The sequence below is a fragment of the Gordionus sp. m RMFG-2023 genome, chromosome 3 (genome assembly GCF_954871325.1).
Source record: "Gordionus sp. m RMFG-2023 chromosome 3, tfGorSpeb1-WG-v2, whole genome shotgun sequence".
NCBI classification, from domain to species: Eukaryota; Metazoa; Nematomorpha; class Gordioida; order Chordodea; family Parachordodidae; genus Gordionus; species Gordionus sp. m RMFG-2023.
In genome coordinates this window covers 10,364,905-10,382,024 of record NC_088777.1, presented here as the reverse complement: position 1 = coordinate 10,382,024, position 17,120 = coordinate 10,364,905, and the positions used below count along the sequence as shown (strand labels likewise).

Genomic DNA, 17,120 nt, shown 5'->3' with positions numbered 1-17,120 from the left:
AAGATACAAAATTAAATTTTCGCAATAGTACCTTTTTAAAATCAAATTATCTAAATAATACGAAGAAACAAAGGCAAATTTAAATCTAATGCGATTAGATTAAGGAGAGGAATACTTTAAAAAAAAAATAACAATCCAAAATAAGATTGATGAAGATACAATAATAAATTTTTTTCTATCCTGAAAACAAAGCAAAATTTTTAGACACCACCTAAATTATATAATATTAATCTACAACAGATTACTTAAATTATAATCCAAAAATCGAGAATTATACATTAGTTTTTTCGCCTTGATTCTAACCGTGTTATTCAAAAATTATTACAACTTTTAATTTTAAAGGTAAAAAATTGAATAGATATGCGCGAAATAGTTATATTACAAACCTCAAATATGTTCTCTGATTATTTATTATTCCATTTGTATGGATCCCAAAGTAAGGAAATATTTATTTGTCACATTTTAAGCATTTATTTATATAAAAAAAAATCAAATATAGTAAAGATTAAATAATGATTTTAAAATTTAAAAAGGGATAGGGGAAGAGAAGCGAAGGTCTTTTATATTTAATTTTGTTAATTCTATTTACATTATTAGATTACTAATAAATTTATACATAATAAAAATATAATATTAACTCGCAAATTACAAGTCAAAATACTAATTTTGAAATAATTTTTAAAATAAATATCAATATTTTTAATATTTGGTAGTTCATTCAGTCAAGGTCCAAATAGAGATGTAAAAATCATGAAAATTTATGTATATTTTTTTTACAGGATACAAAAATAAAATATAAATTGTGAATTCAGACATAATAGAGGCGATTGATTGTTCACGGTACAAAACAAATTGCAATACTTTTTGCGGAATAACTTAATTATTCTAAAGATTGGATATATCTGACAAATTTATTTTAATGTTCTGAACAACCTCGTTTCAAAAAAAAATCGTTTAAGAAATAAAACGTGTTTAAATTTTAAAATTAAAAAATTGAAATTGATTATTATTTCGCTATTTCCCTTTTTTCAAATTTCAATGTTTACCATCAGTGGTATTTATTTTTAAGATATTTTAATTTATCTTTTACACATAAAGCTATGTTTGTTGTTTTTAAAACCTCAATTGTTCGAATCTTAATACCATTAATTTTATTATTGAAAAATATATTTTAAAATTCACCTTGAAAGATTTTTATAGTTTTAATCTATACCTTGGAAAATATTATATCTATCTAATTACGTAAGATTATAACTGTATTAAGATATCTTTAGGCTATGTAACTATAACTCAATAGCTACTTTTGAAGAGTATCTTGTAACAATGAGCGAAGAATATGGTCTTGGCTATATAAACGCGGTAGGGTCTGGCTTTTGAGAAGGTGCTATCACATTAAAAACTAATCTCCTCCAGTAAATCAAAGCCAAGGTTTTTGAGTGGAATACCACCGATGTACTCAAACTCGAATCCATTCTTAAGATAATTAAAGAGGATATGCTTATTTGATTGAAGGCTAGAAAAATCAATGTCTCATTGTTGCTTTTTTCTATCATAGCCTTAGGCTTAGCTGAAAAAAACGGGGTTATTTTTGCTTTGGAATAAATCCAAAAATCTTTTCTGGGAAAGATGCATCACTATCATCATTAAACGCAGAATGTTTAAAACCGTCCCATAAATGTTTAATGTCATCTCGATTTCCGAGGAGCTTTAGGCTTTACTCAGATTTCTTTAAATATTTATATAGTTTCTAAAAAAAACTAGGTAATAAATATAGTAAAATATATAATATCGCACCTTGAAAAATTATATTAAATAATCACATAAATGTATTGCTATTCTTTAAAAGAACTTGCCGCTATTATATAATACATATTATCATAAATTTACATTGATTATAATGAAAATATCTGAAGCACATTAATTTCATACCTTTTCAAATGACGATTTGATATTTTTTCCCCTTTCATATATGTAAAATTTTTTATTATGTAATACTATATAATAAGCATATTAAAAAAACATAAAAATAAATGATAGAAAGAAGTTGGACAATATAAGAAAAATAATTGTTAAATGGAAAAAGAAATATCTTTAAACCAAAAAAATTAAACCATATATCACTGCTTTGAGTAGTTCTAGTACTAGTATAATATTAAGAAATCCCCCAAAAGTATATTTTTATAAAAATCTTAACTATAGAAAAATACAATAGTTTGAAATACCGATTTCTTTTATAAAGTAAAATAATTTTTTATAATTCATAAAATAACAAATTTAAAATTCCCTCTTGCTCTAGAAAAAAAATTTATTGGTAATATATTTATGATGCAAAATAATTTAGAGTTGTGAGGCGTGTAAGCAGGAATTTGGTCTAGGGAGGGGGGGGGGGATAATAAATTTTTTTAAGAAATATTATTGTTTTTTAAAAATATCTAGCATAAATTTATTAGGACTAATAACTATTTCTAATAGACAATTTTAAATTAATGTGAATTATAAAAAAATTATATGAACAAAATCTGATTTATACGTACTCCCACTTCAATCAAATATGTCAATATCACTAAAAAAAATAACAGTCATAAATGCCAATATCACTAAATTAGAATCTATTTAAATCGGGAGTTCATCTAAAACGTTACACCGGCATATAAAAAACTATAAAATAAATGTGAATTAAAAATATTAAACGGATATAACTGGTGGTATATGAAAAACTATAATAAAGGTGAATATAACCACTCTATGAATCACTTAAATGACCCAAAATAGAAATTTGAATTTTTTGAGCCTTTAAAATTTATATATAAAGTATAAAAAAATTAAATGTTCGAAATATAAATTAATACACAAAAAGTTTCTTAGGAATAATTGTATTTTGTATGTTATATATTTACAATTAAAATCCAATCTTCGTTGGGAATGAGCTAATTTTTCAATTATCTCATCCTCGCTTATTTCAAATGCCTATGAATATTCAAAAGATCCAAACCTTTCAATCTACTTTCAGAAGTTGTACTTCTTGGTATGTTTTTCAGAGACCTGCAGGCCCAGCCACCGGGCCGGACCGTATTTTAATTTTTTAAATATACCCGGGCCGGGTCCGAAATTTTTTTTAAAAAAACACTCAGGTCGGTCCTGAAATTTTTTTTAAAAAAAAAATCCGGGCCGTGTTTTGTAAATGGTCTCTGCAGGGCCCTTTTATTCTTCTTATAAAAGTGTTCTCTCAATAGTTTACTAATGGGAAGAGTTGCTAATATAATATAACCCCTTAACTTTTAATACTTTGGGAATATAATCTAAAATGTGTTTGAAATAATGCTAAGCATCCATAGCATTTTTTGGGACTATATCATCCATAGTTAATCTTATAAACATAGTTATTCAACTAATAAGGCATCATAAGATACTTTAACATCATGATAAAAATCTAAAAAATATTCTTTTTTCTATCACCATTTGAAAAGGTTGAGAAGTCTTTTGTGGAAGTAATATTTGTAGATTGATAAGTGCTGCATGATGAATTAAAAACCATTCATTTATTTGGGTTATAAATGTATCTAAGAGAGGGGTTTGTTTTATAATACTCTTCTACTGATCCTATATTAATGTTTTAACGATGAGCTTGCCTTGCTGCAATTCAAAAGAGACAAATATTAAACACGTATAGCTCTGCTTTTGACTCAAGTAACATATAAAAAATTAACCCTAATATCCTTGAGTTCTAATAAAATGCTCTCCGCTATTCTCATCTTCTTAATCAAGTCTGTCATGTTTTTGAAAAGTTTTGCATAAAATAGTTGTATAATTAAATAATACATTCTAATGAGAAAAAAAATTTGGAATAAGCATTGAATCCAATAATTTTCTTGCTTCTGAGGAAATATTTCTTTCAGGTCATTGTGACATTTCAGTAATAGCAAATTATCGCTCTTCTAACTCCATAAAAGCTGTTACTCCTTGATGGCGGAGACTCTATCTCGTTGGACAAGCTTGCAATTTCTTTCTCCCTGTTGGACAAGGAGTCTCAGAAATAATTATTATTTGACTAGAAATTTGAAAATGGTAGTTAAATATTACGCCACTAAAAATTTGAAAATAATAAATAGATATTTTGCCGGAAAACTTGAAATCGAAATTAATTGATAAAATAACTTAGTAGATGAATGTGATAATGAATGTAATTAAATATATATTTAAAAATATGAAATAGGAATAAATATTAACAAATATAAATTAATATAAACAATAATATTTTTGAAAAATATATCCAGCATCTGCATTTTTTGGCTGAAGGGGGGGGGGGGTGAGGGGGTTGTCCCCCTGCCCCCCCCCCGCTGCGTACACGCCTGAGAGTTGTTATATCATATATTTATCAGAAAGTAGTGTGTTTAAACGACCCGATTTGGATTTATTAATTGACAATAATCGAGAAAAACGGCAATGCACTCCATTCATTTATACTATTTTAATTCCTTTTAAATTTTGTCATCATATTATGTTTAGTTTATTATACAAAGTTTCCTGACTCACGAGTTCCCAAGGATTAATAAAGAATAGGATAATGGGAGCAGGGTTGACCCGTATCGAAATATATATTCAAATTTTCTTCGTGAGTATTTCTTTGATTATTTGAATAAAATTTATTACGTAACGAATATAACTCATTCATTTTGTTACGAATATTAATTTGAACGAAATATATTACAATAATTTGAAATGTTTGGTAAAAACCACTAAAGAATTTTTAATTTATTGTTATATTATGCATTCATTAAAATTAACTCATAAAATTATGTTATAGCTAATTCTGAAGATTTGCTAACTACGCTGAATATGATCTGCTATTTTTTTCGTAAATTATTTTCTGCCAAATATATGTCAACTAAATTTATACTTCAAATCTCCAAGTCATGTTAAGAATCTCAGTCAATACATCAAACATATTACTGCCTTATGAATTGTCTTTAACAAAAAATATAAGTAAATACATTACATTCCTTTGGCAACTTCTGCCGGTTACGACTTATCTTTTAAAGAATATTCGTCTTTTTACTGAAGAATTTAAGTTATTTAATTAGAAAACATATTATATTTAAGCTTATATAAACATAACAATATATATATGGATTAAAAATATGTTAAAACAAAAAAAATATATATATTTTAAAAAAGACTTAAAATACTATTATAATATTATAAATAAATTAAAGATAAATTTTAAAAGTTAAAAAAAAATAATATAAACGATTGATAATAGGCTTAATGGAGCCGTGAATGGATAAGGAATTTGAACGGAAAATCTTTAAACCAATGTTCTGGCGAATATATATGCATTCATTAGGATTGCCCGATGAGATAGATTATTTTTCTTCCCATCTCCTACAGGCGGATCGTAACCGAAGTTATTGAGGGTTCATGTGACAACAGGGACCAATTTAAGATTGTTTAATTCTGAATATTTGTTTTTTAAAATATTTTGGATACCGAAAGAGAGTTTTCATGATGGGGTGTTAGATTTATAACTTCTAATTCGTCTCATTTCTAAACAAAGATCTGCTTCGCCATCTATATAGCACAGAATAAAAAGAAAGACGCTATTTAGATTTAGTGTGCACACTTAAAACAAAACAAAATAGGGGTTTCCTAAAATCTGAATATACAGAAAATTAAAGAGATTTATAATATTAGGAACATTTTCTTCCAGTGTAATTTCGCTTATATCATCATTCTCATCCATTTATGTTTCAGAGATATTTTACATTTTAGATCAGCATTAGTACTAGACTGGATTTATAGTAAAAATTTCGAAGAAAATTAGAATAGTTTAAGTTTTCACGTCACATTTTAATATGTTTAGAAATATATTTTGCATTCATTTTCTCCATTTTTTTTTTGTAATTTTCTCTCTTTCATATTGGAATATCCAATTTATGCAAGTTTAGGAATTAGTTTCTTAATAATATTTAAAGATGCAAAATATTTCTTGATGTTAATTTTGGTTTGAGTGTAATCATATTTCAGTAGGATTAAAAAAAATATTTTGTAGGTATATTAGTATTCTTTCTTACTTTTTTTTACTGATATTAATCTTCCAAAAAATTAATTTTATTTTTTAAACGAAAATGAATGTTTTATGATTCCTACATTTCTCCGAGATAAGAATTTCACAATTTTATAAATTTTTACATTAGTGAATAAATATATTCTCTTTCTTCTTCTTCTTTAGAATAAAACCGATTCATAAATTCACAAAATTATATTATCAAAAAGCTAGATTTTTTTTGATTAGACGTGTTCCTTCCTCTTTCGACAATTGAAGGTCACCTTGTTTCCTTAAATTCCATTTTGAATTTGATTTAAATATTTTTAAATTAATAAATTAATTAAAATCAACTTGCAAGATTCTTTCTAACTAAAATAAATGAGTCGTATTTAAGGGACTGCAAAGTGATTTGTGGCCTGACGACCCGAGTCCAAATTAAAAAAAATTTGAGAACACATTTTTAGACCCAACCCGAGCCCGACAATTTTTTTTTATAGTTTAAATATCAAAAACTTCTAAGAACATATAAAAATTATGTGTATTTATTCCCACATTGTCACCTTAAATTAAAATATATTTAACCTCCGTAATCTAGTCAATATTCATGTAAATAGTTAAAAAATTACAATCAAATTTAATAATTATTGTGATTATATAAAAATAATTGGCTTGATATTGTGAAAAAAGATGATATAATTGTTTCAATAAAGCAGAGACCCGCAGACTCGGTCCTAAGCCCGGCCCGGGTACATGGGTTGGGATGTATTTTTATTATTTTTTAAATATCGGGCCAGGCCTAAAATTTTTTTTTTAAATATCCAGGCCGGGTCGTATATTTAAAAACCGAATATTTTAAATCGCTATTACTAGCTATAAAAATTAAAAATAAATATATTTTTAAAAAATCCGGTCAATGCAAATGGTACCTCTGCAGGTCTCTCTGACATAAAAAAAATATTTCTAAAAAAATATAATTAACATATTAAAAAAACATATCAATGAAATCATTATCCACAGAATCACATAGTGAAATAATTATGATATATAAATAATTATGAGTCAAGTTTGTCAGGTTTCAAGCAAGTCCTCTCTTTTTTTAATATTTATATATCGGAACGGACTTCTTGTCTCTTATAGCTAGACGCGAGCCATAAACCGAGAAAAAAGTCTTCAATGTCTGAGTCCGAGGCAGGGGACGGGTCGGACTTCGGACAGCCAATAGAGACCTCTAGTCGTGTTGAAGTTTTTAAAGTCGGATAATTAATCATGTCAATTATAATAATTAAATTTCCTTCTACTAATATTATCAAAAATTAAACGTTTAATTTGGTGACGTTATTTAAGTTATAAATTTATTTAACGTAGATTGATTCAAGATAATTTCTTCTTTGAGAATAAAGAAATAAATATTCAATCCTTTTAATAATAAATTCAACTAATCGATAGTTTCGCACGAGGGATTATAAATTTATTTATCTTTTATTAGTAATATTTTTTTTCCTTCCAGTTGAAACGTGAAAAAAATAGATTGATTAAAAATGTTTATACATAAAAATAAATTTATATTTTTAAATATTTTAGAAATTAAATGAATGCGGAAATCCTATTTTTAAATCTAATTAATGAAATTATAAATTAATTTTTGTACGAAATATTTAAAATTAGAAAGTAGTGCGCTGCTGCAATAGATATTTTCCCAAGCTATCGCTATCGCGGCAAAAATAGTAGCGCGCTACTTTAACAACTCTGGTCTAAATGTATACTTGTTACAATTATATAACTCTTAGTTGCTAGATGTCATCACACGCATTTATTTAATTCTACTTTGAAGTTTCTTCGAATCCTATATTTAATTTGTTTTTCCTTAATTAATCAGAGAAATAAATAAGCTCATTGCTTTTTTTTATATCAAATTAGATGTTTTAACAAAATTTAACAAATTTTATAAATCAAAGAAGAATTAAAGAAAAATATATGTATTCTATTCTTCAGTAGCGTCACTAGGGAGGGGCGCATGGGCTTGAGCCCTTGAAAAAATTTAAAAAGCCCCCTCAAAATTTTGAAATTATTTTTTTATATACCACTAAAAAAACAGTAAGTTAACTAAAAAAAAAAGATTTAGAGAATGTTAACTAAAAAAAAGGTAATTTTGAAAATATTTATTTTCAGCCCCTTGAGATTGTAAAGGCAGCAATACAAGATTAAATTTTTTAAAATATTTTCATTGTTTAAATTACAATTTAATTTAATTATAATTTTAAAGCATTTTCTTTTTGTGATATAAGATTTATATAAAGATATATTAAGCGTAAAAAAAGGATTTAAGAATTATTATTAGTTGAATTAAAAATTAATTTTGTCGTAAATTTTAATTTTTTTCATTTTGATAAAACCTCGACTATCCCTCATAACAAATTATTTAAAATTATATTTCTATATTATTATGATAATTCAATATTTTTTTAATTTAAACCAATCAAAATCTTTTATATACATGCTCAATTTTAGTATAAATTTTCAGTTAAAAATCTCAGTCTTCATCTAGCTTTTGACCAATGAAAAATATGAATTGGTCTTATTTCAAATGGCAAGAGGCCAGCTGTTTAACCTTTATTCTATGGAGCTCTTATTCACAAAATCGGACACCCACGAAAATCTTCTTTCGGTGGCTGTAATCAACAAAAAAATTTCACAGTTTAAATAAAGTTAAATTCGTTCCTGTCGTTACATCAACTTTAAACTTCGACTAAGAGACACTTTCCTTCCTGAAGGAGATAGAAAAATAAATTATGCAATTCACTTGCGATTAAAGAATACTTTACTCAGAATATAAGTTTAGAAATTTGCCATTCTATGTTACCGCTCTTTGTAACCTATTACCATATTGTATTTTATATATTTATAGCCTTTTATTATTCATATTTTTTAATAAATAGTGATTATGAATATAAATTTATATTAAAAAGGATAAGTTATATAAAATATTTGGTGAAATTTGTAATTAGCTACTTTTGAAATAATGCAACTAATTACCTTTTTAATTATATAATTCTTAATTGTAAAAAAAAATTACTTTTCAAAAGCATATTGACATCACTAGTTAATTACATTTTAGGTCCTCTCTCCCAAATATAAGAACTTTACTACATATTTTAGCAAATCTATCCAAAAATAATTTCTACCTATTCCACTTTAGAAAACAGATTAAATGATGTTCCAAATCCTATAATTCATAATATCTCCATTACCATTATAAACTGATATATTTAATAATTCTGTTTAGCATTCTTAAATTTTATAGAACATTTATTTATTTATTGAGATTATAAGCGTTTAATAATTTTTTCTGGGCCCCTGCTTTATCAATTTTTCTATTGAATCTTTTAGTTTCTGGGTATAGTATTTATTTTTAAGCGATTATTAATCCCAAATAATTTAAGGGCAACGCGAAATCTCGCAGAAATCGCTGTCACGCGATTTTATTACGAATTTGGATATATAGTATTATTATTATATTATTTTTTGAGCATAATTTAAATATAAATATACAATTTTTTTCATACTTCATCGAGTTAGAATTTTAATTTTTTTTCCCATAAAATATGTATTATATATATTTTTTTGTCCAAAAAATAATGAACTTGACCAATAAAATTTTTGTAAAATCATTTATTTTCTTTTCACCTGTTAAATAATATGAAGAAAAAAATTTTTAGACATAAATTGAATGAATATTAATTTATTACTTTCAAAAAAATATATTATATATTTACATCATTTATTTACGTTTATATTTTTTAAATAATTTATTTAATGCATTTACCTTTACAGGTAAAATAAATAGAGAAACTGCATTTTCTATTATATTATATTAATTTATTATTTTATTTTTTTTATTAAAATTGTGTATAAATTGCTATTTAAAAAAAAAATTTTTTATTGATAAAAAAAATGTTTATAGCAAAATTTTGGTTAAAAAAATAATATTTTATATTAATCATGATTTTAAAATAGTTCAAAAATTTATGCAAATATTATCTATCCTAAAAGTAAGATGAAGAAAAATGTGGCTTTTTCCAACGATTTATGTTCTGAATCATTCTTTGAGTTATGAAAAAGTAAAAAAAAATCTTCAACCTAATCTTCCTTTTACTTATTTCTTTCATGCGATGAATCTTAAAATTATAAATTTATGTTCTTCCTAAAGTTATTTCGATATATTGAAAAAATATTTATTTTATAAGGCAATGACAAATCAAAATATTTATTTGCGCCTATTTTTTATTTTTTCAAATTGTTAAAACACCTTTCATATTCTTTTGTCACCCCCAAGAAATTTTTTTGTACTTCTTTCAAAGATAATCATAAATAAAATAACAATTTTAACTAATAAAATTAAATATATAATTAATTTATAATTAGCTCTTTCAAATAAATGTTTTTATTAATTAAAATACCTCTTTTTTAAACATCTTAATAATTAAGTAATCAATAGTATTATTAATATGTCAACTTTTAATATTATCGTTGGGCGCGAAGTTTGGAAAAGTAACGATTAATTTTTATTCACTTTTAATTTAGCAATAAGGAAGGGGGTTAAAAAGGAGTCCCACACCCACAAATAAAAAAACTCAAATTGAAATCGTAAAAGGGAATTATAAGTGTTTATCCCTCTTAGTTCCTTTAACATACATGGCAACCCCCCCCCCCTGCCCCTATATTATTAAAAAGATATTCAATTGTAGTACTTATAAACTATTCTGTTCTCATATATAGAACTTGTTATTTGGAAATATAATCTGTTAATTAAAAAAATTAAAATTTACCCGTAAAATTTTATCTGTTTCTTAATTTTTTTTTTTTACTAAAAAATAGGAAGTTATATATTTTTAGTGCCAAAATGTCGGCGTTATAATTGTTCAATTCAAATTTAGATAGTAAAAAGGATCATAAACTCGGTCTCTTTAAATTTTAAAATATTTGGGGTAGAGCTTAGAATTTTTAATGGACCGGACTCATGTTTAAAAATATTGGGCTCGGGCTTACAAATTGAATTAAAATAATTCGGTTAGCTTCAAAAATAAAAAGAATCCACCCACCTCGGGTAGTACCCATTTAATTTAAGCTAAACTTCGATCCGAAGTTATAATATATCATTACCCAAAAAAAATTAAAAAAAATATTTACAAATTGAAATAACATTTTGATAAATGTAATATATTAAAGGGATGCTTAAAGAAAAATTTAAAAAAATTACATTAAACGCCAGACCCTACCTAGGCCACTATTTTCGATCATTCTATTCTTTCAAAAATTAGTTTTGCTCTGAAAAATATTTTTTTTACCCGGATTGGAATCCATTATTATGAGATTTATTACTAACGATGCTTCTCTATAATTAAATAAAGATCAATGGATCATGCCTACTTTTTTATTTGGATTATCCCTCCAAATAGAGAATATAAAAATCGATTTACTTTATCAATTATTGTTTCCTAAATATATTGGAAAATATTGATATCAGTCTCATTACTACTAATCCCCCCTATTCATAACGCATAAAATAATTGAAGTGATCTTCGATTTATCTATAATTCTCTCGTCAGTACTTTGACATATTTATATATGTTTGTATATAAGATAATTTAGAATTTTTCAAAAGCTATGATAATAAGATTATTTTTTTTAAAAAAAAAATAAATAAAAATAAAGGTAATATTTAGATTAATTTACATAATATTTTTTTTTTATTAATTCAGCATTTTATATATATTTTTTTTGGATAAAAGTTGATTTGATTTTAAAAATATGACAGAAGCACCCGGGTCGTGTTTAATTTTTGAAATTACATAAAATCGCATAATGAAAATTTTGAACATTCATTATTTTTTAATTTTCAAATACCAAAAATGTGCAGCCAAAATATTAAGACTTGAAATCGATTCTTTTGTAAGCAGATACTTTATGTCCTCAAGGCTATGTCCGAAATTGATACCCTTGTGGCCCAAAATTCGACTAGCGGGTGAATTAAAAATAACATGGAAAACGATGTTTTATCCTTCATTAATCAAAACAAGAATTATAATTAAAATTTCTATGTTATAAGGAACAAAGCAATTAACGATTTTTTTTGTAAATTCCACCTCGTAAAATGCGTTTAATTAACTAGTTGGCATATTGCCGAGACGAGTTATTATTTATATTTTTTTTGTCTTTCAATTAAAAAAAATTTCCGGGTCCGGGGCGTGCTTGGATCTAAAAATAAAGATAAAAATTTGAGAATGGACTTAAAAATTTATTTTAAAAAATTGGACGAGGGTTTGGGTTGAAAAAAAAATTAATATTATTTTATTATTCTTTTAAGTTCTTATAAATTTTTAAAAATATAAAAATTTTATTATTATCATAAAATATTAATATCTAGAAGAAAAAAAATTAAACATACTTTTATGTCTTCTCATAATTTAATTATACGGTATCAATTTATTCTATGAGATATAAAATTGAATTCAATATTTTATTTTATATAACTGTTCAATATAATTGGTTAATAAATAGTAAATTATTAATATTTAAAAAAAAATACTATTAGTATATAAAAACCAAACTATTAGATTGGTATTTGATATTTAAATATTTATGTATTCATTTTTTTTTTCTACGATGACAAATTAAGTTCTTTTTTAATGTTGGTAAGCAAGCAATGCGTAACCTTTTATATATAGTATAACATTATTTTCAATTTATATTATTATATAACATTTCATAAAAAGATAACAATTATAAATATATTAGAAAATGATTAAAAATTATCGAGTATATATAAAAAAGATAGATCTTCGATATCTCGATGATTATGTTATATTGTCAAGCATTTTTGAATATAAGTAAGAAAGAAATATAAAATGAAATAGATAGAATGTAAAGTGATAAATAGAATTAAATAAAAGGATTTAGGCCGTGTCCTAGGTCGGGGCTTAATAATAGCCGGCTATTTAGCCATCTTTTAAGTATCGGTTAAATAGCCAAAAAAGTAAAAGAAAAAATTAATAAAAAAACTAAAAGAAAGATTTTTGTATAAAAAGGCACAAAAGATTTATACTTATAAAAGATTTTTTTTTTACAAATATTTGGAATTTTCTATAAAATTTGATCAAGAATTCTGATGGAGCATTTTCAAAAAAATCTTCTTTTAAAATGATCTCTGATGATTTTTTATTTTGAAGATCATTTTAAACTCTGATTTTATAATATGCCTAAACCAAAGTTGTAGGAAAAATCAAATGGCATTCTAAGAAAATTTTTGACAAAAGTTTGGAACCAAAGCAGGATAGAAGCTAAAAAAAATTAGGGTTTATTTTACATTTTATCATGGTTTAGAACTATATTAACTTTAAATAATATTTTATAAGATTAAATATATTAAAAAAATATCATCTTTACAATTTTTATATGGATAATATTGTTCAGGACACAGCCATTTCTCAGGCTGAAATATCTAAAAGAACAAATATTGCGACTTAAAAGGGAGTAATATTAGGAACAGCATCTGATCGTAAAAAATAAATCAAATTTTACATTTTAATGTTTGCAAAATAATTTAAAAAAATTATTGTATTTAAAATTTAAAAAAAAAAGGTATACTTAATTTCTTTAACTATAATTTCAATAAAATTAAATAAATATGTTTTCACTCATATCATTTTTAAATAGATCATGGATTAAAATCTAGAAACTATTTATAGAACCAAAACGTTTAAATAAGATTCAGAAATTAGAACTATCCAGAAAATTTAAGATCACAAAAGTGTTAGGATATTCGATATATTTATAGTGTCAATATTCAACACTGAAAACGATATATATATTTTTTTATGAAAAAATGACCTTATTTTTCTTTAATTAAGCTTGAGAAGTTAGTGAAGAGATAAGAAAAAAAATGGAAAGATGACAAGAATATTATATATGAAATATAGGGATAGGTGTCAAAATAATTATCTTTAGCCTTTGTATCGAATGTCAAAAATCACGATAACGATTATCTTTTTTTTGTATTTTATAAGACTTTTTTAAAAAATATTTATAGCTTGTTATACAGATTAAATTTTCTCCTTTTTTTTCACCACTAAACAAATAGATTCAAACTTAGAAAAGACCTTGATTTATTTTCATTTACTTAAAAAAAATATATATATAATTACATAATAATTTTATAATATTGTTAAAAATAATAGTTTATAAAAGTTGTCAATATGATTTAAAATGATTTTTTTTAAAAAAAATAAAGATCAAATATGAATGAGCACCAGTAAAGGGAAGGATGATAATTAAATTATGTTTAAAAAATATATTTATCAAGAATTTACCTGTAAAATTATATCTTTCAACAAAGGATACCATAAATTTGTTTACATTTTGATTGCGTGAAGAAATAAGGGGGATTGATTTTTGAACATATTTATATATTTTTTTCTGTCATATTTTTAAGCCCTTCAATCTTATTTTTGAAGTTTTAAAGAATTTTTATTCGAATACACAATTATACCCTGCAATCTTATCTATAAGAAATAGATAAAGGTGACATAAAAAATTTAGAAGGGGGTGGTTTAATTAAATTTTCTTAATTATCAAGGCCAAGAAATGTAGTAATGAATTCGATTAATGATTTGAAAATAATTTTATGTTCTACTTTACAACTTGATGCCATAGATTGATAAGATTGTTAACAATTAATTTTTAAAAGTATTTAGTTACACCCTTAAAAGGATAACTAGTTATAGTTATTTTTCTGCAAAATTGTAAAACAATACTAGCATAGACACAGAGGAAATCCATATTGAATTGAAATTTTGCTCCAAATTTGTAACAATTTTGATTATTTGAAAAAGAAAATTAATGCTTTTTTTCAGGAAATCTAAATATTGACTATATTAATAATAAATTTTTCTATTATTTAAAAACATAGGGATTTCTAACCCCTCCCCACACCCAAACTTATCGAGAAGACTCCATGACAAAATTTTTTTATTGAAACCTCCCTTACGCAAAAATATACTATGTACAATTTTTTTTACCTTATATATTAAATTAAATGGTTAATTTAACAACAAAACATGATAATCTTAATGAGTATTATACATATATAATATTTTTTAAATAATGGTTAATTTAAATATTTAGTTTCTGTTAGCTAAATTTAATGTTTTTTACCATGTCGGTAACCAAATCTTGCATATATTTTGCAATAGCAAGTGAGTACCGTTTTTATAACCAATTTTCAAACCGTTCTAATTGAAGCTCAAGAAATTCATGTTAAAATATATTTCGGACATCTGTCATCGTTTTTTTTGATACAGGTATTATAAAATGGATTAGAATTATAAAAAAATGATATAAAATAATTCTTAATTGATCCTAAAATTATTCAAGAGTTGGTAATAAAGACAAGGGGTATATTTTTTTATTTATTGTTAAATAGCTAGTTTTTTTTTAAAAAAAACAAGCACTATTTAAAAATGAGGATATAAATAATTAAGACATAGTAGAACCAGCACTAAAAGAAAAGTAGCTATAAGGTAGGGTTCTAGCTTTACCTAATTTTTGTTTTTAATTTTGAATAGGCTGGACCAATGACATATAATAATACCTAGACTGACGATTCATTCATTAAAATGCATTTTTAAGCGTCGTTAAAAGCAAATCAGCTGGACCCGCCATTTTGGTAACCTTTATAATAATTATTTTCATGTTAAAAACTAATATTAAATTGATAACTTACTTTCTTATTATCTCGATGATCAGGCAATTCTTTAATAAAGTTTGCATCAGATATAATATAAAATTAGGCTCTCGTTTAAAATTTTAATATTTATTACAGTAACCAAGATGGCGTCTCTAGCTGATTTGTATTGATGTACACTTTTAATGAATGAATTGTCAGTCTAGGTATTATTATATGTCATTGGGCTGGACAATAACTTTAGAACTTTAAAAAAAAATTATACATAAACATAAGGAGGATGATATCGTTAAAATACACTTAAAGGTCTACCTAGTCTTATTTTTTAAATCGGCGCTGTCGGAATTTAAATTGTTTATAGAATTTTAAATAACTTGTTTTTTGTATATCTATGTAAAAGTAAAAAATGAGCTAATATTACATATTTAGGGTCTAGTCAAGATTTTTATAAGAAGTAAGGTATTTTTGGATGCTCCCTATGTGCTTACACCTATAATCTTATTAGAGATTCTTGCTTTAATTATTTTTAGGGTGAAGGGAGCAGAGCGGGTGAAGTCTAGGAAGATAATTTTTGTTAAGCTAATATATGCAGAATCCTGAAAATTTTCCAAGGGAAAGGGAATTTCAATATTTCTCCCCTTGGCTAAGCCTATGATCATAAAACTATGAAAACTTTCGACCAATTATCTTTCTAAATCAATATTCCTTAAATCGTTAATTCATTTCATATTATAAAATTGACATGATATTTAAGTTAATAAACTATTAGTCTTATAAGATGCATAATTGTATTTTTTTTACCTAATAAAATTGTATACTTACTTTAAAAACTCACCCCCCCCCCCGCACATCCCCAATAAAGAATTCTAATTAAGGACCTAACTTTATATATAATAGAGATATATCAAATTTTTCTAAACTTGATGAAAATATATCAACAATCATTTTAGAAAAAAAATCTTAAAATTGTTATCGGTAAGGTTACGGACATTATAAAATATTTTAGTAGAAATAATGTTAGTGACATATAATTTACAAAACATTCAGGTAATACCGTCACTATTTTGAAAAAGTAACGAATTAAAGTAAAGTATAATTTTTTTTTAACTTACTCTTACTCGTTTACTTTATATTTTATTATCATTATTGTTTAAATATATCGTTTAATGTTTTGTATTTAAATTTTGTAAGACCTTAAACTATTTTCAGACATTAAAAACTTGCTTAGAAAATATAATACACCTGCCCTGCCATCCTCAGCACCGATTGAAGGGGTGTTCAATACATCAAGGGAGCTGAGACGTAACCATTCTTGTTTATCGAATAAAAACTTAT

General features: G+C 24.6%; 1 protein-coding gene across 4 annotated transcripts in view; it reads left to right on the top strand.

Moving 5' to 3' along the window:
* The first annotated feature begins 324 nt into the window (after nucleotides 1-324).
* Nucleotides 325-17,120, top strand: part of LOC135926317 (uncharacterized) — a 39,488-nt gene continuing 22,692 nt past the window's right edge. For 2 of the 4 annotated variants that reach the window (XM_065462148.1, XM_065462145.1), the window contains exon 1: nucleotides 10,039-10,164. The gene's annotated coding sequence lies outside the window, so the exon portion shown is untranslated. Of the gene's footprint in view, nucleotides 437-10,038; nucleotides 10,165-15,720; nucleotides 15,768-17,120 lie in introns of those variants that run through there. The other 2 variants (XM_065462146.1, XM_065462147.1) reach the window with 2 other exon arrangements.